The sequence below is a fragment of the Scyliorhinus torazame genome, chromosome 15 (genome assembly GCF_047496885.1).
Source record: "Scyliorhinus torazame isolate Kashiwa2021f chromosome 15, sScyTor2.1, whole genome shotgun sequence".
Taxonomy (NCBI): domain Eukaryota; kingdom Metazoa; phylum Chordata; class Chondrichthyes; order Carcharhiniformes; family Scyliorhinidae; genus Scyliorhinus; species Scyliorhinus torazame.
In genome coordinates, this window is record NC_092721.1 from 111,930,939 (window position 1) to 111,956,298 (window position 25,360).

Below are 25,360 nucleotides of genomic sequence, written 5' to 3' on the forward strand. Positions count from 1 at the left end.
CTGCCAAAAATGGTGGGTGTTGGATATGGTGTGGTAAACACCACTAGTGATATATTGTATGTACTACAGCACTGCCTGTGTATTAAAGGTACTACGGTAAATCCCTGCCTGCTGGCTCCTCCCAGCAGGCGGCGTATAGTGTAAGCTCTCCTGCGCTGCTACCACTCTGTTTCCATCTGCAGGAGACACAACATCTTGTGCAATAAGGCCTCGATTGTTTCACCATTCACGTCTCGTGGTAATTGACGGTACATCAATTTATTGCACAAGATTTTAAAAGATGAATTTCCGAATCAAGCCTGATCACCTGCAGCTGAGCCCTCACGCAGCCAACACCACGTCCGCCTTCGAGCACTGGCTAGCCTGCTTTGAAGGCTACCTCAGAGCAGCCACTGAAGACCCCTCGGACCCACAGAAGCTCCAAGTCCTCTACTCACGGGTGAGCCCTGAAATTTTTCCCCTCATCCGAGATGCGCCTAACTATGCAGAAGCGATGACGCTACTGAAAGGACATTACGTTAAGACAGTGAATCAAGTGTACGCCAGGCACCTCCTGGCCACGAGACGGCAACTCCCCGGGGAGACTCTGGATGATTTCTTGTGGGCCCTACAGATTCTCGGTAGGAACTGTGACTGCCAGGGAGTTTCGGCAGTCCAACACACTGAAATTTTAATCAGAGACGCTTATGTCACGGGCATGAAGTCTACGTACGTTCGCCAGCGACTATTGGAAGGGGGTAAGCTCGATCTTGTGGAGACTAGGCAGCTTGCCAATTCAGTAGAAGTGGCCTCCCGTAATCTGGAGGCCTACACCCCCGACCGCGCGGCACCTGCGTGGGCATCGTGGGCCCCACCAGCTGCCGACTCCAGCTCACCGCAAGCCTGCGCCGCGTGGCAGCCAGCCAATTCTGGGGGCCCCAAGTGTTATTTTTGTGGACAGAGTAAATACCCCAGGCAGCGCTGCCTGGTGCGGAGCGCGACCTCTGGGAAGAAGGGACACTTTGTTTCCATTTGCCAGGCCCGGTCAATCGCTGCTGTTTCCAGGCCCAGCATTACTACAGCCCCACGAGTGATCCAGGGGCGCCATCATCTTCTCCACCGCAAGCCACGTGCGTCCCGTGGGCGCCACCATCTTTGATGCCGCCCGCGATGTGCACCCTGTGGGCGCCGCCATCTTCGGCGCCATTTTGGGCTACGCCTCAGGACCGCTGCTCGTCTGGCCGTTCGCTGCCAACTGATACCTCCGCCACCGCTGATCAGCCCGGAACCTCCCAGCATTTTCCGCAGCTCGCCTCCATCACCCTGGATCAGTCTTGGCCCTGCAACCTCGCAACCGCTACGACAACGGTGAAGGTCAACGGGCACGAGAAGACCTGCCTCTTTGACTCCGGGAGCACAGAGAGTTTCATCCACCCTGCTATGGTCAGGCGCTGCTCCCCCACGGTACACCCCATCACCCAGAAAATCCTCCTGGCCTCCGGGTCCCATTCCGTTGAAATCCGAGGGTACTGTGTCGCGACCCTCACCGTTCAGGGCGTAGAGTTCAGCAACTTCAGGCTCCACTTCCTCCCCATCTCTGTGCTGCCCTGTTACTAGGCCTTTGATTTCCAATGCCACTCCAAAGCCTTACTTTGAAATTCGGCGGACCCCTGCCTCCCTCACCGTCTGTGGCCTCACGACCCTTAAGGTCGATTCACCCTCGCTGTTTGCGAACCTCACCCCGGACTGCAAGCCCATCGCCACTAGGAGCAGACGGTACAGTGCGCAGGACAGGACCTTTATCAGGTCGGAGTTCCAACGGCTCCTGCGGGCAGGGATCATTGAGGCCAGCAACAGCCCCTGGAGAGCTCAGGTAGTGGTAGTGAAGACTGAGGAGAAGCACAGGATGGTCATTGACTATAGCCAGACCATCAACCGGTACACGCAGCTCGACGCGTACCCACTCCCATGCATATCTGACATGGTCAATCAGATTGCGCAGTATCGAGTCTTCTCCACAGTAGACTTGAAGTCCGCCTACCACCAGCTCCCCATCCGCCTGGAGGACCACCAATACATGGCGTTCGAAGCAGATGGCCGCCTCTATCATTTCCTCAGAGTTCCCTTCGGTGTCACCAATGGGGTCTCGGTCTTCCAGCGAGAGATGGTTGACCAGTACGGGCTGCGGGCCACCTTCCCGTACCTAGATAACGTCACCATCTGCGGCCACAATCAGCAGGACCACAACGCAAACCTCCAAAAATTCCTCCATATCGCCAAACTCCTTAACCTCACCTCCAATAAGGAGAAATGCGTGTTCCGCTCCAGCCGCTTAGCCATCCTTGGCTACATAGTGGAAAATGGAGTTCTAGGGCCCGTCCCCGACCATATGCGTCCCCTCCTCAAACTCCCTCTCCCCCACTGCCCCAAGGCCCGGAAACCATGCCTGGGGTTTTTCTCGTATTACACCCAGTGGGTCCCAAATTATGCGGACAAGGCCCGCCACTTATCAAGTCCACAGATTTTCCCCTGACGGTTGAGGCCCGCTTTCTTTTCCCGCTCCCTCCATGCCTCTGAAATTCAGCACTCCTCTGTCGAAAAGGAGGCCCAAGCCATAGTGGAAGCTGTGCAACATTGGAGGCATTACCTCGCTGGCAGGAGATTCACTCTCCTCACTGACCAACTGTCGTTTGCCTTCATGTTTAATAATATGCAGCGGGGCAAGATAAAAAATGACAAGATCTTGAGGTGGAGGATCGAGCTCTCCACCTATACCTATGAGATCTTGTGTCGCCCGGGGAATCTCAATGAGCCCCCTGATGCCCTATCCCGCGGTACATGTGCCAGCGCACAAGTGGACTGACTCCAGGCTCTCCACTATGATCTCTGCCACCTGGGGGTCACCCGGTTCTTCCATTTTGTCAAGGCCTGCAACCTGCCCTACTCCAACGAGGAGGTCAGGACCGTAACCAGAGACTGCCAAGTCTGCGCAGAGTGCAAGCCGCACTTCTATCGGGCACCCCGCCCCTTTGAGCGCCTCAGCGTGGACTTCAAAGAGCCCCTCCCTCCACCAACCACAACGTGCACTTCCTCAACGTAATTGATGAGTATTCCCGGTTCCCCTTTGCCAACCCATGCCCCGACATGACTTCTGCCATGGTCATTAAAGACATGCACAGCATCTTCACTCTGTTCGGCTTCCCCACTTACATCCACAGTGACCGGGGATCCTCTTTCATGAACGATGAGCTGCGTCAGTTCCTGCTCAGCAAGGGCATCGTCTTGAGCATGGTGACCAGCTATAACCCCCGGGGAAACGGGCAGGTGGAGAGGGAGAACAGGACGGTCTGGAAGGCCGTCCTGCTGGCCCTACGGTCTAAATATCTCCTGGTCTCCCGCTGGCAGGAGGTGCTCCCCGATGCGCTCCACTCCATCCGGTCGCTCCTCTGCACCGCCACTAATGAGACCCATCACAAACGTGTGTTTGCCTTACCCAGGACGTCCACCTCCGGGGTCTCGCTGCCAACATGGCTGACAGTTCCTGGACCTGTCCTCCTCCGGAAGCATGTGCGGAGCCATAAATCGGACCCCTTGGTCGAGAAATTCCACCTCCTCCATGCCAACCCGCAGTACGCCTACGTGGCACACCCCGACGGGTGCCAGGACACAGTCTCCCTCCGGGACCTGGCACCCGCTGGGTCCCCACCCACGACCCACGACCTGACACCGTTCCTTCCCTCCCCCGGTTGCCTCGTTCACCCCTGCGCCACCCACCCTCCCTCCAGCGCACCTCACCGCGGCCCCCACCCCAGCAGGATCCGTCCTCCCACTGAATCCACTAAGGAGTGCCGAAGGAGAGGACAACACGCTCCTGGAATTGCAGGTGACCACGTCGGCGCCCACACCACCACCAGGACTGAGGCGATCGCAGCAGAGGGTCAGAGCGCCCGACAGACTTAATCTGTAATGTTGTTCTTCACCCCCGCCGGACTCTTTTTTAAGCAGGGGGTGAATGTGGTAAACACCACTAGCGATATATTGTATGTATTACGGCACTGCCTGTGTATTAAAGGTACTACGGTAAAACCTTTCCTGCTGGCTCCTCCCAGAAGGCGGCGTTTCAAAGTGTAAGTTCTCCTGCGCTGCTCCCATTCTGGTTCCAGCTGCAGGAGGCACAACATCTTGTGCAAAAAAGCCTTGATTGTTTCACCATTCTCATCTTGTGCTAATTGACGGTACATCATACGGCGGCAAGGCTTCTGGGCCCAAGATTAGATCAAGGGTGTTGTAGTTTCATGTGTATTGGCAGAAAAGGAAAGGTCGCCTGAATTCTCAATTCCATTTTGCTTTTGAGTAATGTGTCCATTTCAAATTTATTCTTAATAAACCCATATTGTGTGAGCGTGACAATTGGCCCAGATCTTCTGGTCAGTAGCAATGTTGTGCACATTGCCAATGCCCGTGAAAATCTTTGTGTCCACATAGACCTGTACATTTTCCTTCAGGACTTCTGACCCCGGCTGAAGCGTAAATGGGCCAATGCAGCTTCTCCAGGGCGAGTGTAGGAGAGTCAAAGGGAGGAGAGTACATGCTTCCTTTTCACAGCACTAGTTGTTGTATTTCGACAAGATTTTGAAAGTCTCACCCTTTCAACAAATGAGGGTGGGTGAGTGAGTGAAAGTCTGGCCCGATCTGGGCTACTGGCAATAGACCTGTGCATATCAATAGGGTGCAATGGTCTCCTGATGGGTGATTGATGGGGCGGGTCCAGACATGTTCTGGCAGCTTGTCTGTTGGTTGTGTATTTGACTTTGGTCTGTCTGAATTTCAACAGCCTGCCTGAGATTGGACTGTATTTAATTTAAAGTGTTCAATTCTTCAATTTAGGATATCCAATTTTAACCGAGCTCAAAGCTAAGCCCTGGTAGGTTACCACAACACTCCCAAGTTTGTTTATATAGTGACAATCAGCGCCAAATCAAAGACTGTTCTTATGCTGTAGCTCCTTGTTCAATGGGAAATAGACTGAAATTATGTAAATTTATTCCATATAGGATCTTTACAGCTGTATAATCTGGACTGGATCTGAACAAGATTCATGAGATGTCTGGAAAGCAAATTAGGTTTTGGGAAATGTGTCACCAGATCCCAAGAATTAGCTATTAGACTTGCAACCTGGCAACAGTAAAAAATAAACTTCATTTTATCAAAATTATTTTTGTATCCACATTGGGAGATAATGCGCTAGAGTTTGGACAAAATTGGAAAACCGCTCCAAAGATGCACTTTAAATGACATTGGTTAAATGGCTGCCCCCTTTTCCAACTCCTTGGGCAGAATTCTCACAAGCCCCCACTGGCGGGTTTGATGGCAGGGCTGGGGGAGAATATGGCGGGAGGCCCAGCAATCAATTTCATGCCGACATGGATTTCCAGCGGGATATTCTGCTGGTGCCTGCTATAGCGGTTTGGAAAACCCACCAGAGGCCAGCATGAATCTCAATTGCATCTGTTAATATCCCAACTATCCCAAGCAAGCTTCTCCGTGATGCCTGTGGGAAAACACGCCAGCGTGAAATACATTCGGAACAACATGACATGCAAATGTCAGGACTCCGCTGAACCATGCCTGAGGCTGCGTCCGAAGTTCAGGATCCAGGTCGCCGCAGCCCTGCACCAAGGATCACCACAATGCTCAGGGGAACCTTTGCAGGAGAACCTTCCAGATTTGGTGCCCTGGGGAGGATCCATCTTCCAGCCCCAGAATGTTACTGGAGATCCATTTTTTTTCTCAGAAGGTCTCACAGTGTTCCTGGAAATCTATCTTTATTGTCCGGAGGTCTACCTTCTTTCTGTAAGAGTGGGCCAATGAAATTGGATTCCTTTTTCCTCTGGCACGCAGATAAGATGGGAGACAACCGTAGAGGGAAACACACCACGTTCCCGCTGCCACCATAGGACTTTGTCCCAAAATAGGAGAATTCCATCCCTTGTCTGGCCGCAACAGTTTTATTAAAAGGAAATGCTTGTGAGTTTAGTGAGATTTTAACCATTTACACACTGCGACTTAACCTGATCTAATAAAAATAATAAAAAAACACCAACTTACACACATGCACAGCAATAAGTTACTGGGTAGGAGGGTAGATTAAGTGTTACTTCAATGCCTTTTAAAGATTAAAGTTAAATGATGCTGTAAGTTGATGACTGTGTTCACCCAGGCCCAGTCCAGTGGCTCTGCTGGTTGCGACGTGGAGGCCATTTTAAAGATGTAGATGGACAAGTTATCTGTTTTTCTGGAGACTGCAGCTGCCAAGTTGAGTTCCTTTTTTAACTCTCTGTCTGTGACACACAGATAGTTAAGTAACGAATAGTGTTTGTACTTGCAAGATGGTTGAAGAGAACAGGGCTAAACCGCTGGCTTTGAAAGCAGACCAAGGCAGGCCAGCAGCACGGTTCAATTCCCGTACCAGTCTCCCCGAACAGGCGCCAGAATGTGGCGACTAGGGGCTTTTCACAGTAACTTCATTTGAAGCCTACTTGTGACAATAAGCGATTTTCATTTCATTTTATTTTCATTTCACTTGGGCATCTTTTCTGCTTCCATCTCTGATCTGGAATAAAGCAATTTCTTAAACACAAAAACATTGCAATAGAAGTTGCGGCTTTACGTCACTGGTTTGTGGCATCAATCATTTTTAAAATACAAACCGTGGTTTCCAGACCGTTCATTCATAACATTTTTTTATAAAGTATGGTTTCATATCGGTTATAGTTGAAGTTTCTACTAAAAATCACTTTCATAATCACATAGGTAAAATCTTCCAGTTAAATTGGACAGCATAGGAAAAGTAAAGCACTTTGGAGAATATTTCCTGACAAGCACAATCAACAGAAACTCGCAATGCCAAATTGGGGGCTATGGTTATTTTGGTGAATAGTCCTGATCGAGTGAACTGAATCTTCACCAGCGCAGAAGAAAATGGAACCTCAAGTTTAATGTATTTCGGCATCACATATGTTGTGTTGGTTCAACCTATTCCACCCAATGTGCCCTGATATTACTGATGTAAAGGAGTGGAAACTCTTCCATAATTTTGGGAAGGGCAAGTTGAAGGCTAGGGCAGTGCGAATAACATTTAATTAGCTTTTAGTAGCTCGTAAAATGAACAGTAACATTAATTTTGTTAAATAATAGTATGATTGCATTAGTGGTTATAATTCATTAATTTTTTTAAATATTGTGATCAGGAGCGGACTCTTTGAAGATGTGGGGAGGAATTCTCTGATAATGGGGCTATGTCCCCACGCCCGCGAGAAAACGGGCGCAAATCACTCTGGACCTACCTGGAGAAAGTCCAGAGTGATTCTCCGTTTTGCAGGGGGCTAGCAGGGCCCCGGAGTGCTCCTCGCAGCTCTGGCTGCCGATACGGAGCCCTGCACTTCCCGCCGCAGGTCTGCACATGCGCGCGGCGGTGGCCCTGCACAGCATGGCGGACCCACACCGCGGGCCGTCCCGGACAATATAGGCCTCCCCCCCCCTCTTTCAATGGCCCCGACCGGCGCATGATTGGCGGCAATTCTCTGGTCCCCGGAGAATCGCAGCAGCGGCGTCGGACCCGATCGCGGGTCTGATGCCCATTCTCCGCCCCCCTGCTGAGCGCGATTGCGGCGCGGAGGCTCGGAGAATACCGGCTGTGGTGTTTGGGTAAACATTATAAATAATATTGTATGAAAAATGCACAAGTAGAAGTAATGCCACTCCCTTATCCCCACTGGTGCTACCCATTTGTTTTCATGAAATGAAAATATCAGTTCCACCATGGAAGCTATAATATACTATTAAGTGACTTGTTTATGGAAATACGAGTAGAAAATCATTAAGCAGTGCACTGAAACACAAAGAATACTGTGCACAACTGTGAAAGTACATTTCAATCTTGTTTCCAGAGGTAAAAGTTGGAAAAATGAACTCAGTACTTTGTTTCCCTTGTACATTGAGCTACCTATTTATATAGTCATGACAGCTGCTGGTGTCGCAACATGTTGGGATCTGCTATAACACTAATTAACACTTAACAAACACAAAAGTACATGATTTATTTTTGTACTTATCAAAGTGATGCTGACTCAGTGTTAGCCTAAAGATTCCACCATTTGCTTTTTCCACCCTCCCACCATTGGAACAAATGTTTTGTCATCATTAAATGCTCTGAACAAATCACCTGCAATTAGTATTACAATAAGTTGGTGTTGTTAAATAATGTACTATTGTAAAGAGTGTACATACTAATAACATAATTGCTCATGACCTAACCTGGTTTGTCTTATAGGTTTTGTGTACAAACCAGGGGCGAAATTCTCCCCCAACGGCGCGATGTCCGCCGACTGGCGCCCAAAACGGTGCCAATCAGACGGGCATCGCGCCGCCCCAAAGGCGCGGAATGCTCCGCATCTTTGGGGGCCGAGCCCCAACATTGAGGGGCTAGGCCGACGCCGGAGGGATTTCCGCCCCGCCAGCTGGCGGAAATGGCGTTTGTCGCCCTGCCAGCTGGCGCGGAAATGACATTCGGGGCGGCGCATGCGCGGGAGCGTCAGCGGCCGCTGACAGTTTCCCGCGCATGCGCAGTGGGGAGAGTCACTTCCGCCTCCGCCATGGTGGAGGCCGTGGCGGAGGCGGAAGGGAAAGAGTGCCCCCACGGCACAGGCCCGCCCGCGGATCGGTGGGCCCCGATCGCGGGCCAGGCCACCGTGGGGGCACCCCCCGGGGTCAGATCGCCCCGCGCCCCCCCCAGGACCCCGGAGCCCGTCCACGCCGCCTTGTCCCGCCGGTAAATACCTACTTTAATTTACGCCGGCGGGACAGGCAATTTCTTGGCGGGACTTCGGCCTATCCGGGCCGGAGAATTGAGCGGGGGGGCCCGCCAACCGGCGCGGCCCGATTCCCGCCCCCGCCCAATCTCCGGTACCGGAGACTTCGGCGGGGACAGGGGCGGGATTCACGGCGGCCAACGGCCATTCTCCGACCCAGCGGGGGGTCGGAGAATGACGCCCCAGGTTTTGTATAACATTCTGACTTTCAGATTGACTAATTTGGAGCATACGCTTTATTATCTAGTTTAATGTATTATTTTAAAATATGGTGCTGGCTCTCACAGGACAATATTCAGAAAATATGTTAGAAATCTAGTACTGGCTCAAAATAAACACCTCCTGAAACAATAAATTACATTAACTCCTTGATCTTTGACATACTAAAATATGTTTTTTTTTAACATATGTGCACACCACTGACTTGTTGGGATATTTCTCATGGGCACAAAGAAATTAAAGCACACAGTATTTAATGAACCAAGATCCTTGGGCGAGATTTTCCCTTAGAATGGACTGTAAAATGAGTATAATGTCTCAAAGACACGGATTAAAAACTTGCTCCAAAACCCCTTTTACACTTGCCAGTCAGCCCATCACATCAAAATAGCATCAATTCTGGTTAATGTCCCTATTGGTTCATTTACCCCAATTTCCACTCCAAATTTGACCCGAATCATTCGTGCCTCAGGTAGAAATTGCATTGTAGAGACTTATTACAGTGTCTGCTTCCCTGTTTAGTCAGCTATGCAGAAGTTGTTGACTGGAATTGTTGAATTCCTAACAGGACTCTCAACTCTGGCTCTCTGAGAAGAAGACTAGTGAAGAATTGGAAGACGTTACATTGAAAGACGGGGGAAGACATACATTCCTGCCACCCATATATCCACTGAGTGGAAATTACAGAGCAATTGAGTGTGTCTTAGCATCTTCAGGGTATTTGTGGCTTGGAAAGCTGATCTTTCTGTCTGAGGCGATTGGGAAGGAGTCTGCGGTGGTAGTGGAATGCTGGGGGAGGGGGCAGTGGGGGGGAGGGGGGGTGGACCTTTCCATTAAGGGGTGCCCATCATAGGGCATAGGATGCTTGAGACTCCCAAAAGTGCACTAGTCAGAGTTTCAACACAGCAAGTCAACTCCAGGAGGGTAGAGAAAATGCTTCAAGGATACCCTCAAAGCCCACCAATGAACCCACCGCTGGGCCATCTAGGTGTACCTGGCAACTTCATCACAGAGGCTCCCTTCTTCCACTGGTAACATAGCAATGGCAGGCGGCAGTAGGAGGCCCTTGTATCACCATTAATTGACCTCTTATGGACCAAAATTAGGCCAAGGTAAGGCGTACAGCCAAACACCTTCCCCACCACAGGTAAAGTTCCAGAAGAGGTTGGTAGGTATCACAAAATGGTACAAGGGAGGAAATAGCAGGGGCCCTGGCAATCATTTTTGATTCCTCTCTGGCCACAAGAGAGGTGCCAGAGGACTGGAGGTTAGCTAAGTGGTACCATTATCCAAGAAGGGAGGAAGGGATAAACCAGGAAACTACAGGCCAGTCAGTGTAACCTCAGCGGTGGGGAAACTATTGGAAGCACTCCTGAGAGGCAGAATAAATCGGCATTTGGAGAGGCAGGAATTAATCAAGAACAGTCAGCATGGTTTTGTTAAGGGGAGGTTATGTCTGACCAACTTGATTGAATTTTTCGAAGACCTGACCAGGTGTGTAAATGAGGGAAATGCATTTGACGTAGTCTACTTGGACCTCAGCAAGGCATTTGATAAGATCCTACATGGAAGACTGATAGTGAAGGTAAGAGCCATGAGATCCAAGGACATTTGGCAAATTGGATCCAAAATTGGCTGAGTGGCAGGAAGCAGAGTTGATGGTCGAGTGGTGTTTTTCTGACTGGATGCTTGTGTCCAGTGGGGTCCCACAGGGATCGGTGTTGAGGCCCTTGCTGTTTGTGATTTATATAAATGATTTAGATATGAATGTCGGAGGGTTGAGCAGTAATTGGTGGGGTGGTGAATAGTGAGGAGGATAGCCTTCGATTCCAGGAGGATATAGACCGGCTGGTCAGATGGGCTGATCAATGGCAAATGGAATTCAATCCAGATGAGTGCGAGGTGACGTTCTTGTGCAGAAGAAAGCAGGCAAGGGAATACATGATAAATTGCAGGACCCTGGGAAGCACCGAGGATCAGAGGGACCTTGGTATGCACATGCCTTCTCCAAATTGCAGAGATGGTGGATTCAGTGGTTTAGAAGGCATATGGTAGACTTGCCTTTAGTGGCCGAGGGTTAGAGTTTAAGAGCAGGGAGGTTCTTCTGAAACTGTATAAAAATGTTGGTTGGACCACAACTCGATCATTATGTACAGTTCTGGAATCCACATTATAGATGGGATGTGATAGCACTGGAAAGGGTACAGAAGAGATTTACCAGGATGTTGCCTGGGCTGGAGAGATTGGATAGGCTGGGGTTGTTTTCCTTGGGACAGAGGCGACTGGGGGACATGATTGAGATGTATAAAATTATGAGGGGCATATATAGAGTAGACAGGAATAGACTTTTCCCCTTGGTGGAGGGGTAATGACCAGAGGGCATATATTTAAGGTAAGGGGTAGGAGGTTTAGAGGGGATATGAGGAAAAACCTTTTTACCCAGAGGGTGGTGGGAGTTTGGAATTTTCTGCCTGAAACGACGGTAGAGGCAGAGACCCTCATAACATTTATGAAGTATTTGAATGTGCACTTGCTATCCCAGGGTATACAAGGTTGTGGGCCAAGTGCTGGAAAATGGGATTAGAATGATTATGTGGTTGTTTTTGACCAGCGCAGACGCAATGGTCAAATGAGCTTTTCTGTGCTTTATGATTCTCTGACTCTATGATTCTGAGGGAAATTTTCCCAGGTCAGTGGAGGTGGAAATTCTGAAAATGAAATTGGTTGGGACCTATTCTGATCCATCCCCCTTTGAGCCTTTTCAGGGGCAGATTGCCAATCGAGGTACTTAAAAAGATTACAAAACACTATGTTCAGCAAGAAATCCCTCTTTCCAAACAATACATGGGTCAGATTCTGAGTCTGCAGTTTGGCAGCTTAGAGAAGGCCTGTGCAGAGCAAGAAGTAACCTCAGACTGAAGCTGATTGGATATCAGAAAGAAGCGAGATTAATGTCAGCTACAGTCGTGAGCAGACCCTACAGCCTAAATTCAATGACTTTGTGTGGAATTAGCAACTTATTCATAGATTCATAGAATTTACATTGCAGAAGGAGGCCATTCTGCCCATCGGGTCTGTACCGGCACTTGGAAAGAGCACCGTAATTATACCCATGCTTCCACCCTTTCCCCGTAATCCAGTCACCCCACCTAACCTTTTTAGACACTAAGGGGCAATTTAGCACGGCCAATCCACCTAACCTGCACATCTTTGGACTCTGGGAGGAAACCGGAGCACCTGAAGGAAACCCACGCAGGGGAGAAAGTGCAAACTCCACACAGACAGTCACCCGAGGTCGGAATTGAACCCGGGTCCCTAGAGCTGTGAGGCAAGCTACCTTATTCCCTGCCAGATTTTATAATTGAGAGGTGTTGCTAATACAAATTTAAGATGGAGAATGATGTGTCAGGCAGGTCAGTTCGGTGTGGACTGCACTTGATGCAGCGATGCGAGAAACAGACCTCGAACACTGTAGAAGATCCAACACGGTTTTATTGAACGATAGAATTAACATATATATTTAACTGTGGGTCGACACTATACTGAATTGACTGGAGATCTTGTACTAGCCTGACCAGACTTACTAGCTACCGCATGGTGTTTGCACTGTGCTAGCTCGTGGACTCTGACTGTCCCAGTGGCTGGGTCCAGAGAGAGCAGGAAACCTAGTGCCCTCTGGCTTTATAGTGGTAGTGTCCTGTCTGGTGATTGGCTGTATTGTGCTGTGTGCTTACTGGTCATTCTGTGTGTCAATCACTGCCTGTCTGCACTCCATTATATACATGAGTGGATATTATGACATCTCCCCCCCTTTTAAAAAAATAAATACTAAGGTGTGGATGCTTATAAATATATATATATATATGTGCCTGACTATATACAGAAAGATGTCTAAATGAACGTATATACATAGGAAGGCTGTGATAGTGCAGACACATGGCAAACAAAATGATATGTACAGAGGTCCAATTGGTGAAGTCACAAAAATGTACAAAAGCTCAGTCTACAGATTTAGTCTTTGTGGTGGGCGACGCATTCTTGTTGATCGCCGCAGAGGCGGATTGGGAGCCGCCTGCGCTTGGAGAGGCGGGATCTCTGGCATCGCGGTGGGCGCGTAGACCGGCAGGATAGCTGGTAGGTCGGTGGCCTCGTGGTAGGGTACGTCCGGAGGAGGCATCGTAGGCGGCGGGCACGCCAGTCAGGTAGCGGGCGTGGAACTCTTTACAGTGCCTGTCTGTTGCGCCGTAGCAGGGAGCTTTCAGCCATGCGGGCAAGGAATGATCTTGGGGCCACTTGTTTGAGCACAACAGCTGTGGCTGACCAGCCGCCCTCAGGTAACTGTACGCGAACATGATCACTTGGGGCCAGCTCGGGCAGATCAGTGGCATGGGCATTGTACGTGACTTTCTGTTGGGCCCGTGACTGCTACATTTTCTGTAGGATCGTGAGGTGGTCAAGATCAGGAACGTGGATGGCTGGAACTGTGGACCTCAGAGTGCGATTCATGAGCATCTGGGCTGGAGACAATCCAGTGGGCAGTGGGTCGCCCTGTATGCCAGCATCGCCAGTTTAAAATCGGAGCCTGAATCTGCAGCTTTGCACAGCAGCCACTTTACAATGTGGACCCCTTTTTCGGCCTTCCCGTTTGACTGTGGGTAGTGGGCACTGGAGGTAACGTGACGGAAGTTGTAGGACTGTGCGAAGTCGGACCATTCCTGGCTGTAAAAGCAAGGACCATTGTCACTCATTACCGTGAGCGATATCCCATGCCTAGCGAACGTTTCTTTGCAGGCTTTGATTACCGCCTTTGACGTGAGGTCGGACAGTTTCACTACTTTTGGGTAACTGGAGAAGTAGTCAACCAGGAGTGTGTAGTCACGCCCCTTGGCGTGGAAAAGTTATACACCGACTTTGGACCACGGAGAAGTCACAATCTCGTGCTGCTGCAACGTTTCTTTGGGTTGAGCTGGCTGAAACTTCTGACAGGTAGGGCAATTGAGGACTGTGTCGGCAATGTCCTGGCTGATGCCCGGCCAATAGACCGCCTCCCGTGCTCTGCATCGGCATTTCTCGGCCCCAAGGTGACCCTCATGGAGTTGGCCCAGCACCATAGCACACATACTCTGAGGAATGACGATTCTGTCGAGTTTCAGAAGGATTCCCTCCACCACCGTCAGGTCGTCTTTTACGTTATAGAACTGAGGACATTGTCCCTTCTGCCAGCCATTGCTGAGGTGCTGCATCACGCGCTGCAGCAGAGGATCCTTGGCTGTCTCCTCACGAATTTGGACCACTCGTTCATCGGAGGCCGGAAGGTTCGAGGCACAAAACTGCAGTTGGGCTTCGATGTGGCAGATGAAGTCACTTACATAGTCGTGGAACTTGACTATCCCTGTTAGGAGGCCCAGACACTCCTTCTCAATCTGAGCGTACCTTTACTCAGTGGGCGTCATGGCCCCGGAAGCATACGCCACTGGAGTCCAGGACGCGGAGTCATCCCGCTGAAGAAGCACCGCCCCAATGCCATCCTGGCTTGCATCAGTTGATATCTTGGTTTCCTTGGTTGGGTCGAAGAACACTAGAACCGGGGCTGTTGTGAGTTTTGCTTTCAGCTCGCGCCATTCCTCTTCATGCGTGGGCAGCCACTGGAATTCCATCGACTTTTTGATGAGGTGGTGGAGGGCCGTGGTGTGGGATGCCATATTGGGAATGAATTTCCCGAGGAAGGTGACCATTCCAAGAAAGCAGAGGACAGCCTTTTGGTCCTCCGGGGACTTCATGGTGTTGATCGCCGAGACCTTGTTGGCGTCTGGCCGCATGCCCTGCTGCGAGATGTGGTCACCTCGGAATTTGATCTCCGATAGACCAAATGAGCACTTGGCCCTGTTGAGCTGAAGACCATGTTCATGGATTCTTTGGATTAACTTTTTGAGGCGAGCGATGTGTTCCTGGGGCGTTGTGGACCAGATAATGACATCGTCAATGTACACTCGCACCCCCTCGATGCCCTCCATCATCTTTTCCATGATGCGATGAAATAATTCAGAGGCAGATATGATGTCAAAAGGCATCCAGTTGGAGCAGTAACGACCAAACGGGGTGTTGAACGTGCACAACTTGCGACTGGATGCGTCCAGTTGTATTTGCCAAAAACCCTTGGAGGCGTCGAGCTTAGTAAAGAATTTGGCATGAGCCATCTCACTGGTCAACTCTTCTCGTTTTGGTATCGGGTAATGCTCCCTCATGATGTTGCGATTTAGATCCTCAGGGTCAATGCAAATGCGAAGCTCCCCTGACGGCTTCTTGACGCAGACCATGGAGCTGACCCCAGTCTGTGGGCTCTGTAACCTTTGATATGATGCCCTGGTCTTGGAGGTCCTGTAATTGCTTCTTCAGATGATCCTTGAGGGATGCCGGCACCCGGCGAGGTGCATGAATTACAAGGGTGGCGTTCGGCTTGAGCAGGATTTTGTATAGGTATGGGAGCGTGCCCATTCCGTTGAACACGCTGTGGTACTGCATGATGATGTCATCTATGTCGGCTTGCAAGTTTCCATCGGCGAGGCCGTCGCCGGTGATGATGACATGGTGTGGACGCGTTGAACAAGCTTCAGGAGTTTGCAGGCTCGAGCACCGAGCAGAGATGCTCTGTCAATCCCGACGGATTTCAAACCTCAGCGTCGCCTTGATCGCCTTATTGAATACCCCCAGTTGACATGAGCCACTGGCAGCTATGGCGTTGCCATTGTAGTCAAGGAGCTGGCAGGCCGGTGGAAGAATGCTTGGTTTGGCGCGGATGGTGTCGAGGTCGGATTTCGAGACGAGGTTCGCCGATGCACCGGTGTCCAGTTTGAACCGGATGCGGGCCTTGTTCACTGTGAGGACAGCAGACCACTCGTCGTCGGGATCCACACTGAGGATCGAGAGGCGTTGCGTAGGTGTGGTAGAAGGCAGCGCATGTGTAGTTATGATGCCCACCCGGTATGGGGACTTGAGGCACTCAGATCAGGGTCCGTTGGGCTGTCGGGATCGTAATCTGGCATGCCTTGTTGTATTGAGCGGACACTTCTGCGCTGCAGCTGGGATTGCTGGCTGCTGAACAGTGGAGCAGATCTGCAAAGGGCTGCGTAGTGGCCAAGCTTGCCACATTGTAGACACTGGCGTCCTTTTGTCGGACATTGCCGCTTTAAATGGGTGGAGCCACAATGGGGAGGAGCTGCTGCTGAAGGGAGTCGGAGTGGACCCCGAAAACGATCTGATCCGTGATCATGGAATCAGCCGTCGAGTCATAGTTACATGACTGCGCTAGGATGCGGAGATGGGTGACGAAGGACTGAAAAGGTTCATCCTTACCCTGAAGCCTCTGCTGGAAAACGTACCGTTCAAAGCTCTCATTCACCTCAATGTCGCAGTGGCTGTCAAACTTCAGCAGGACTGTTTTGAATTTCGTTTTGTCTTCGCCGTCAGCGAACGTGAGGGAGTTGTAGATGTGGATGGCGTGGTCCCCAAAGTGGAGAGAAATAGCGTGACATTCCTGGCATCCGATGCTGCTGCGAGGTCGGTGGCCTCGATGTACCAGAGGAACTTTTGCTTGACGAGCTTCCAATTGACGCCGAGGTTTGCCGGAGATGCGGAGCTGCGGAGGAGGCTGGATGTTTTCCATGTCACCAGATGGCTGCTTGCTGGTCAATGCTGATTCACTCGAGGTAGGTCTGTCAATTTTCAGTATCACTCCGTGGTACCATGATGTGTTAGGCAGGTCGGTTCGGTGTGGACTGCACTTGATGCAGCGATGCGAGAAACAGACCTCTAACACTGTAGAAGATCCAACACGGTTTTATTGAACGGAAGAACTAACATACATATTTAACTGTGGGTCGACACTATACTGAACTGACTGGAGACCTTGTACTAGCCTGACCAGACTTACTAGCTACCGCATGGTGTTTGCACTGTGCTAGCTCGTGGACTCTGACTGTCTCAGTGGCTGGGTCCAGAGAGAGCAGGAAACCTAGTGCTCTCTGGCTTTATAGTGGTGGTGTCCTGTCTGGTGATTGGCTGCACTGTGCTGTGTGCTTACTGGTCATCCTGTGTGTCAATCACTGCCTGTCTGCATCTCATTATATACATGCGTGGATATTATGACAGAGAACAGCAAAGCCCTCTCATACACTTTGCTGATCTACACATCACATGGTGCTTTACCAGCAGGTATGTATTTCTCTGATACATAACACCCCTCTTCCTTTACTTCATCAGTGCAATGGCAATGATAAACATTTATGCAACAGAATCTGAGCTTGTCACTGTGTCTGGTCTCTGTTCCAAAGTATCGCTCTCTAGATTTTCCAAGAGAAATACCTCTTGATAAGTTCTGAGAACTCACTTTGTGAAGCAAGTAGCGATCAGTATGACATTGCCAAACTCTTTCATCATCTGTCTGTACTGTGTGTGATAGTGGACCTGCCTTTGCTAGAGTCATAGCAGGTATCCAAATGCCATTGGTAGTGTAACTCCCAGCTAACGTTCTATCTCCCTGGTTAACTATTTGCATTTGAGAGTTTTGCTCCCTCTGAACAATTTGTGCTCGTTACTGTCGTTTGACAATCTCTGAAGTATCAGGTACAGTTAACAAACCAAACTGTGTTTGTAGTTTCCTTTTGAACAACCGCATTTCCAGTGAATTCTGCATTGTAGCATCTACAGTATTCCAGTAACACCTGAGGAATTTGTTTACTCTTTCTGCCAATGTCCCCTGGTCCTTCAACACTTTGATAGAATGCTTTACTGATTGCACAAAACGTTCGGCCAATCCATTTATTGCAGGATGATGCAGAGCTGCCTTGATATGGTGTATACGGTTTCCTTCAAGTAGTCCTCAAACACCTTCAAAGTCAACTGGGTACCATCGTCACTAACAATCTGCTCTGGTGTTCCAAATCTTGTGAATATTTTGACTACTCAGTTGTCATTGACTTCATTCTAGCAACTTCCGGGCATTTAATGTGTGCATCCACAATCATTAAGAAGATGTGACCCCCCAATGGACCAGCATAATCAATATGTATTCTCTGCCATGGCTGTATCAGACATTCCTACTGATGTAATGAATATAATTGTAGAATGTTCCTTGGTTTTCCACAGGATTGACATTGATCTATTTTCTCTTCAATTTGAGCATCTAATACTGGCCACCAAAATAACTGCATAACCTCACACCATAATGTCCCTCCTGCAGTGGGTCAAGGACTCTATTGAGTAAGCATGGAGGTCTTCATGTGATATAGGACTTGAGGTCTGGATTTTTCCTATGAATGTCTGATGGTGTTCCTTTTTGGGCCAAGTCCATCACCTCCCCATCATTGGAACAGTTCTTGTATATCTTTGAAGTTGTGAAGAAGTCACATGCACATTACTGGTGGCATGGTGTTTAGCACTGATGCCTCACAGTGCTAGGGACCCGGGTTCAATTCCAGCCTTGGGTGACTGCCTGTGCAGGGTTTGCACATTCTCCCTGTTTCTGCATGGGTTTCCTCCAGGTGCTCTGGTTTCCTCCCACAGTCAAAAGATGTGCAAGTTAGGTGGATTAGCCACGCTGAATTGTTCCTAAGTGTCCAAAGGTTAGGTGGGGTTACAGGGTTACGGGAAAAGGATGTGGGATTGAGCCTTGGTACGGTGCTCGTTTGGAGGGCTGGTGCAGACTCGATGAGCTGAATGGCCTCCTTCTGCACTGTAGGGATTCTATGATCCACGAGTGAGAAATGCAGGGCATTGACGAAATGTCTTTCAGGTTCAAGCTTGTAACGGCAATTATGACAAAGCTTCACTGCAGGCTACTCTGACTTGCAATATTGAATATCGTCAGTGTTGCCGGCAATATCAATGGACATCTTTGTAAGCAACTCACTTCTAAAGAAGGTATGCCTTTATAAAGATTGTGGTCAAGGGTCAATGACCCATCAAAAAGTGAAATGACATCCATAAAGGGAATGGTGGGACTTTCTTACGCCAATAACGATTCTCAAAACCTCTCTTCCTAACTGAGCATAATTTGTTTCTGTGCTAGTAAGAGTGCGTGAAGCAAATGTTCTTGGTTGTTCCTTTCCTGAAGGCATTATGTGTGAGACAACAGCACCGACCCCATAGGGTGAGGCATCGCAAGCTAATTGCAACTTCAGACTGGGATTATAATGAACCAACATCTCTGACCCTGTAAGACTTCTTTCACCTCATTGTATGCATTTTTGAATTATTCTGACCCGTGCCATACCTGTTTGGCACATAACAAAGTGTGTAAAGGCTTCAACTGTGTTGCTAAATTCAGCACAAATTTAATATAATAATTGATCAATCCTAAAAACAACCTAATTCTGTCGCATTTTGAGGACATGATGCTTCTAAGATTGCTGAAATTTTCTTCGGCTCCTTGTGTAAGCCAACTTTGTCAATGATATGACCAAGGTAATTTATGGATAACTTAAAAAAGTCGCACACTTTCTTTATAACTCTCAGGTTGTGGCTCTGTAAACGCTTCAGGATAGCTTCCAAATTCTCCAAGTGTTCCTGTTCACTCAAACTGATGATGAGTGTGTCATCGAAATAATATTGCACTCCATTCAACCCACTAAGAATTTTATCCATGGATCTTTGAAAAACAGCAGGAGCAGATGTTATTCCGAAAAGAAGTCTTCTGGAATGAAATAGACCTTTGTGTGTCACAATTGTGAATTGTGGTTGTGATTTGGCAGCCATATGCATCTGCAAATATGCCTGTGATAAATCAGTTTACTGAATTTCTGCCCTCCAGAAAGGTCAGCAAATAAGTCTTTAATCAGCAGCAGTAGATAATGATCTACACACAATACTGGGTTAATAGTTGTTTTAAAATCTCAGCAAATTCTCACTGAGCCATCTTGATTCAATACAGGAACCATTGGTGTTGTCCAATCACTTGCAGCAAAAGGTTCAATGACACCTGTCCATACTAGTCTTTCTAGTTCTTCTTCGACATTTGGCCTGACAGCATACAGTGCGCTTCTAGCTTTGAGACATTTGGATGTGCTGTCTGGCTTGATTTTTAGGTCCAGTCTTAGAAGCTAATGAATCTTTGAACCCGAACACCTTCTCATACTTCACCAGAAGATGGTGCAAGTTGCCCTTTGAATCCACTAGTTGATTTATTGCTTCCCAGTGGAGCCTAATCTTAGCCAACCATGCTTTGCCAAATAGAGCAGGAAACTTTCCCTGGACAATGTGAAGAGGAAACTTTGTCGTCTGCCCATTTGCTTCTACTTTCACCCAAATACATTCTTTTAATAGTACAACCTCTTCAGTGTATGTCCTTGGGATCACCTTTGACTGTTCTAAAGGCAGATGCTTCAGCTTTTGATGATGACTTGTCTCAGGTATTAATGATACTGCTACACCTTTATCCACTTCCATTTTAATTTCATGACCTTCGAGTTCTGGATATGCTTAAAAATGTTGTTGATCACCCCGCATTCACAAGACGGTTAGCATCAGCTCCTGCGGTAGCTTGGTTTTGTTGCCTTTTGAGTGATCTTGAGTTTTATCTTCTAGTTGATAGACACAACTCGTCTATTTAGATTTTTTTTTCTTGCACATTCTTGGTTTTAGAGAAGTTTTCTGAGCCCAACATACCTTGGTGACATGGCCCTTTCTTACCAAAGTTGGCACAAAAGGAAAATGGGAAAGTTGGCCAATTCATGTCTTACAAGGGAAATTAGAGATAGTACTGGATCCAAGATGAAGCATATAAATTGGCCAAGAAAAACAACAGGTCTGAGCTTTAGGAGAAGTTTAGAATTCAGCAAAGAAGCAAGAAGGACCAAGGGATTGATTAAGATGGAGAAAATAATAATAATAATCAAGTAGGCTTACATTGCAATTACGTTACTGTGAAAAGCCCCTAGCCGCCATATTCTGGCGCCTGTTCGGGTACATAGAGGGAGAATTCAGAATGTCCAAATTACCTAACAGCATGTCTTTCGGGATTAGTGGGAGGAAACTGGAGCACCCGGAGGAAACCCACACAGACATGGGAGAACGTGCAGACTCCGCACAGACAGTGACCCAGCAGGGAATCGAACCTGCGACCCTGGCGCTGTGAAGCCACAGTGTTAACCACTGTGCTACCGGGCTATAGAACACGAGAGTAAGCTTGCAAGGAACATAAAAAACTGACTGTAAAAGTTTCTATAGGTATGTGAAGAGAAAAAGATTGCTGAAGACAAAGGTCCCTTACAGTCAGAAATGGGGGAATTTATAATAGGAAACAAAGGAATGGCTGAGCAACTAAACACACACTTTGGTTCTGTCTTCACAAATGAGGAAACCAATCAGATACCAGAAACTGAAGGAGATCAATATTAGTAGAGAAACGGCATTGGGGAAATTGATGGGATTGACGGCTAATAAATTCACAGGGCCTGATAATCTACATACCAGAGTATTTAAAGAAGTGGCTCTCGAAATATTGGATGGATTGGTGGTCATCTTACAGGATTCTATAGACTCTGGAATAGTTCCTGTGTTTCTGCTGTGCCCTGACTGCTTCCAGCATTCCCGTCAGTAACCTGTATGAATTGGTGTTGGAGCTGGGGACAACATTTCCACGCTTTTCATTCATTGCCCTTCTCTTTTCTGCCTCACACTGTGTGATTCCATCGATACAGTGATGCCACTATGAGTTCTGCAAGGACCCTTTAAGCAAAGATTCTACATTCCGGTGTTAAACACATCACCCGTTCAGTATTCAGGATCACCTGGAGGCTTTTAAGCATTTAACTTTTTAAAAATCGCAACAAGAAGGCCCACTAATCAGGAAGTTGTGTAAATTAATCTGCTATTGTTCCTGAATCCAAGGCGGTAAGATTCTACCCTATATTTCAGCCATAAAATTCCCATGTTTCAGGAAAGGCAACAGGGTTGATCATGGAGTGGTATATACAATTGTTAAGTGAGTAAGAGGTAAGATAATTTAAAGTTTACAGAATTAGTACCAGGAATATGAGTTCAAATGAAAAGATCATTTTAAGATTGGTCTGAGGAAGGCTTATTCAAATAAAGAGGATGAGAAATTTGGTTCAAGTGCTTCTGTTTTTTACGGATTTAAAATGGCATCCAAGGCATACACATTCACTTCTGACGTGTGTACCAGATGCTAGCCATGCATCTGCACTTAATGTCTGACAGAAGTATGTAGAGCAGGAAGATCATTATGTAAATTCGTGCTATGCCTATTTATTGCCAGTCTGCGTAATGCTCCAGCAAGCACATTGGATATGTCATTTGAAGATGAATTCTCTGCCAATTTGTGTGAATTCTCTGCCAATTTGTGTGATATGGTTAAACTCTTTGTGGTACTGCATCCAGGTTGGCAAGGCTAGCCTCCTTTCATTGAAATCTATAGCTATCTGCTTGTACTGACTTATCAGTGTGTCGGGAGGGCCTCCTGGCTCCCTGGAAATACAAGATGACTTTTCTCTTTTCCACCTCCTCCACCAACACCATAGTGTCATTTTGCAAAGTATGGATGCCTGCGCTCTTCCATGTTCAGACAATTCTCTGTCTTTCCTAAATCAGATTCAGCTCCCATCGGATTCCCACAAAGTCATTCTCCTTTAAGCAGTGCACGCTAATTTTAATTGGCAAGTTTCAATTTTGGACCCCCTGATGATTTGTGGAGCCAATCACTACCACGTGTGCTGTCTGCACACACAAATTCTGGATGGAATTCTCCCATTTTGAGACTACGTGCGGTGGCGGGTGGCTCAGGCAGTGCCTGCCCTTTCGACTAGAATAACAGGTCCCGTGCCAGATTCTGCACTTGAAACCTCATTAATCACACACAAGCGAGTTCCCCTCTAACTCTCTCCTGGCAGACCGGCAACTGATTTGCTCACCCCCTTCCCCCCCTCCACTTCCCCCATCCTCAGCTGGTGGGTTCAAAGGTATCAACACCATATTTAAATGTCTGTCCAGCAGACTCCTATCATTTTCTCTGGCCCACCTGTCTTCATCAGACCGTGCAGAATGTCAGAAACCAGAGGGAAAAGGCTAGCAGCATTAATAAGAAGTATTTTCCATAATTCAATAACCCTCCCCCTGAGCCCAAAACCTATGAAGAGCCCACCCCCCACTTGGATCCCGACCCACCACATCTGGAGTCTTCATCCATCCCCTTCCAGTAAGTGATGTGTTATCCCTTTGACCCCCTTTTTAGTGAACTTTTAATTCAGCCTTGTCATGGTCCAGCTTCCCTCCCCTCAATCGTCCCTCTCCGATCCATTCTTCATCTTCATCCAGCTCCTTGCCCCTCTGTGTGCCATTATTAGTCCTTAGCCTACTCCCACTCTTTGAACAGTCCTTCCACATTGTCCCCTTGGCTTCTTTAGGTCACACATTGCAATGGGACAACTTAAGGATGTTTCCAAATGAATAAATTTTGATGGGCCAAATGGCCATACTCAGCTACTTTCTCAACTTCTGATGCCATTCTGTCAAACCACTGATTCTGTACAGTTGAAGTGCAGTGGTAAACATGAATGAATCATCAATTTGTGTTTTTCTCCAGCGTTAACCACATTTACTTTGTTTTACTTGGATTAGTGAACAAAATTGTCAACCACATATTGGAGTTCCATCTGTTGTAAATAACAAATCATCTTCAGCGTATACAAAAAACTTCTTTGTCTACGTTCCTCACAAAGGTATTACCTCAGTTATTTTAAAAGTGGGCTGCATACCTGTTACCATGTTTATGGTTAATTTTGCACCTCGTAATTTCAACCGCAGTGATGACTGTGTGTGCAATGATGAATTTCAACACAATTTATGCCATCACATTGTGAGCTGGAGTTATTATCCATCTCGCAACCTACTCCTACAAGACTTGAACTGCTCATCTCCAAGTGAAAGAAATTATTTCAGTTCCGGATTTAGCTGCAATCACTTTAGCTGATAGTGTTCAGTTTGATGATTATAAGTGATCATTCATGTTAAAGCAAATGGAAGAAACACTTCACTCTCACGACTGAATAAGTGGATTGGTGTCATTTTTAGTCAGCTTCTGAAAGATGACTTGAAGAAGAATGGAAATTATTAACATTTACTGAACAATGTTTATTTGTAATGTCCACTTACCACTCGGACACTCTTTACTACACAGAATTTGCTTTGAAAGATTCAGCTGGGATGGAGATATTTTTCATTCTACTCCCTCAAGCACTGCACTGCAGGCTGGCTTTTTGATCTCCACTGAAGTACTTAGCAGAAGTTGCTTTATCTCTAGTGGCAGCTGTCACTTCACTTATGTTCACACCCGTATATTTGTGTCACCCATGTCTACCACAATGTGAAGCTGCTTAATTCTTGATGTTTTTTCCCAAATATGTCTAAAGCCTGACTGTAGAAAAAGAGAATTCTGTCACAGTTCTTCTGGTCTGTTTTTGATAAGGTTGATGCCGATCAAGTTTTATTTTATTTTCAAACTACAGTACACAAGTAAAGGAACAAAGAGGCTATAAGGGAAGTAATTCTTCACTATATGTATTCAGGCTGTTGGGACACCATAGTATCACTGGGCGCAATCTGGTGGCGGAATTTCTCACGGAACCTTAAGCCTCCTAAGCAAACGTTTTGGGGCTGGATTCTCCTTTTATGAGTCTTAGTGCTGACGCCAAAGGAGAATCTTTGGACTTTCACATCAGAAAGATCAGCGCCACCCCTGCACCAATTCTGCTCCCGGTGAGGAGCTAGCACCGGCACTGCATGGAACACCATCGAATCCCATGGAAAACGGTGCAGGAATCGATGGCTCCTTGATGAACACTCGAAGGGCTGACAACCTGCAGCCGTGCATAAACTATACACCCCCCACACACGCACTGATTAGGGCTGAATAAATGGGACAGGTTGTGCTGGAGCACCCAAACAGCTGATGGGTTGGCTGGGACCGGAGGGGGGGGTCACCTCTAAGACCCAGGGCACCAGGTTTAAAGCAGGCTGTCAGCGACATTCACAGCCGCATGGCTGCCTTGCCGGCTGCAGTAATGGTGTTGTGCACCCGTCCACCCCGACCCCACAGCCCACCTCCTGGCTACCCACCCACTGCTCTCCACAGCCCTAGCAGGAGCCCCTCAGCCAGCAGCACGGCTGTCGGTGACATATGGCAGTGCTGGCCACTGTCCGCATGCTCCCTCTGTCTCTCAGCAGCCACCACGCCAGGTTCACGATTTCTGAGAGCACATGTGGACCGCGCGGTCGGGAAC

At 48.0% G+C, this 25,360-nt stretch overlaps 1 protein-coding gene across 2 annotated transcripts in view; it reads left to right on the forward strand.

Annotated features, from left to right (window-relative positions):
• Positions 1 to 25,360, forward strand: part of tenm4 (teneurin transmembrane protein 4) — a 3,407,721-nt gene that overhangs the window by 1,816,884 nt on the left and 1,565,477 nt on the right. The window lies entirely within an intron of this gene.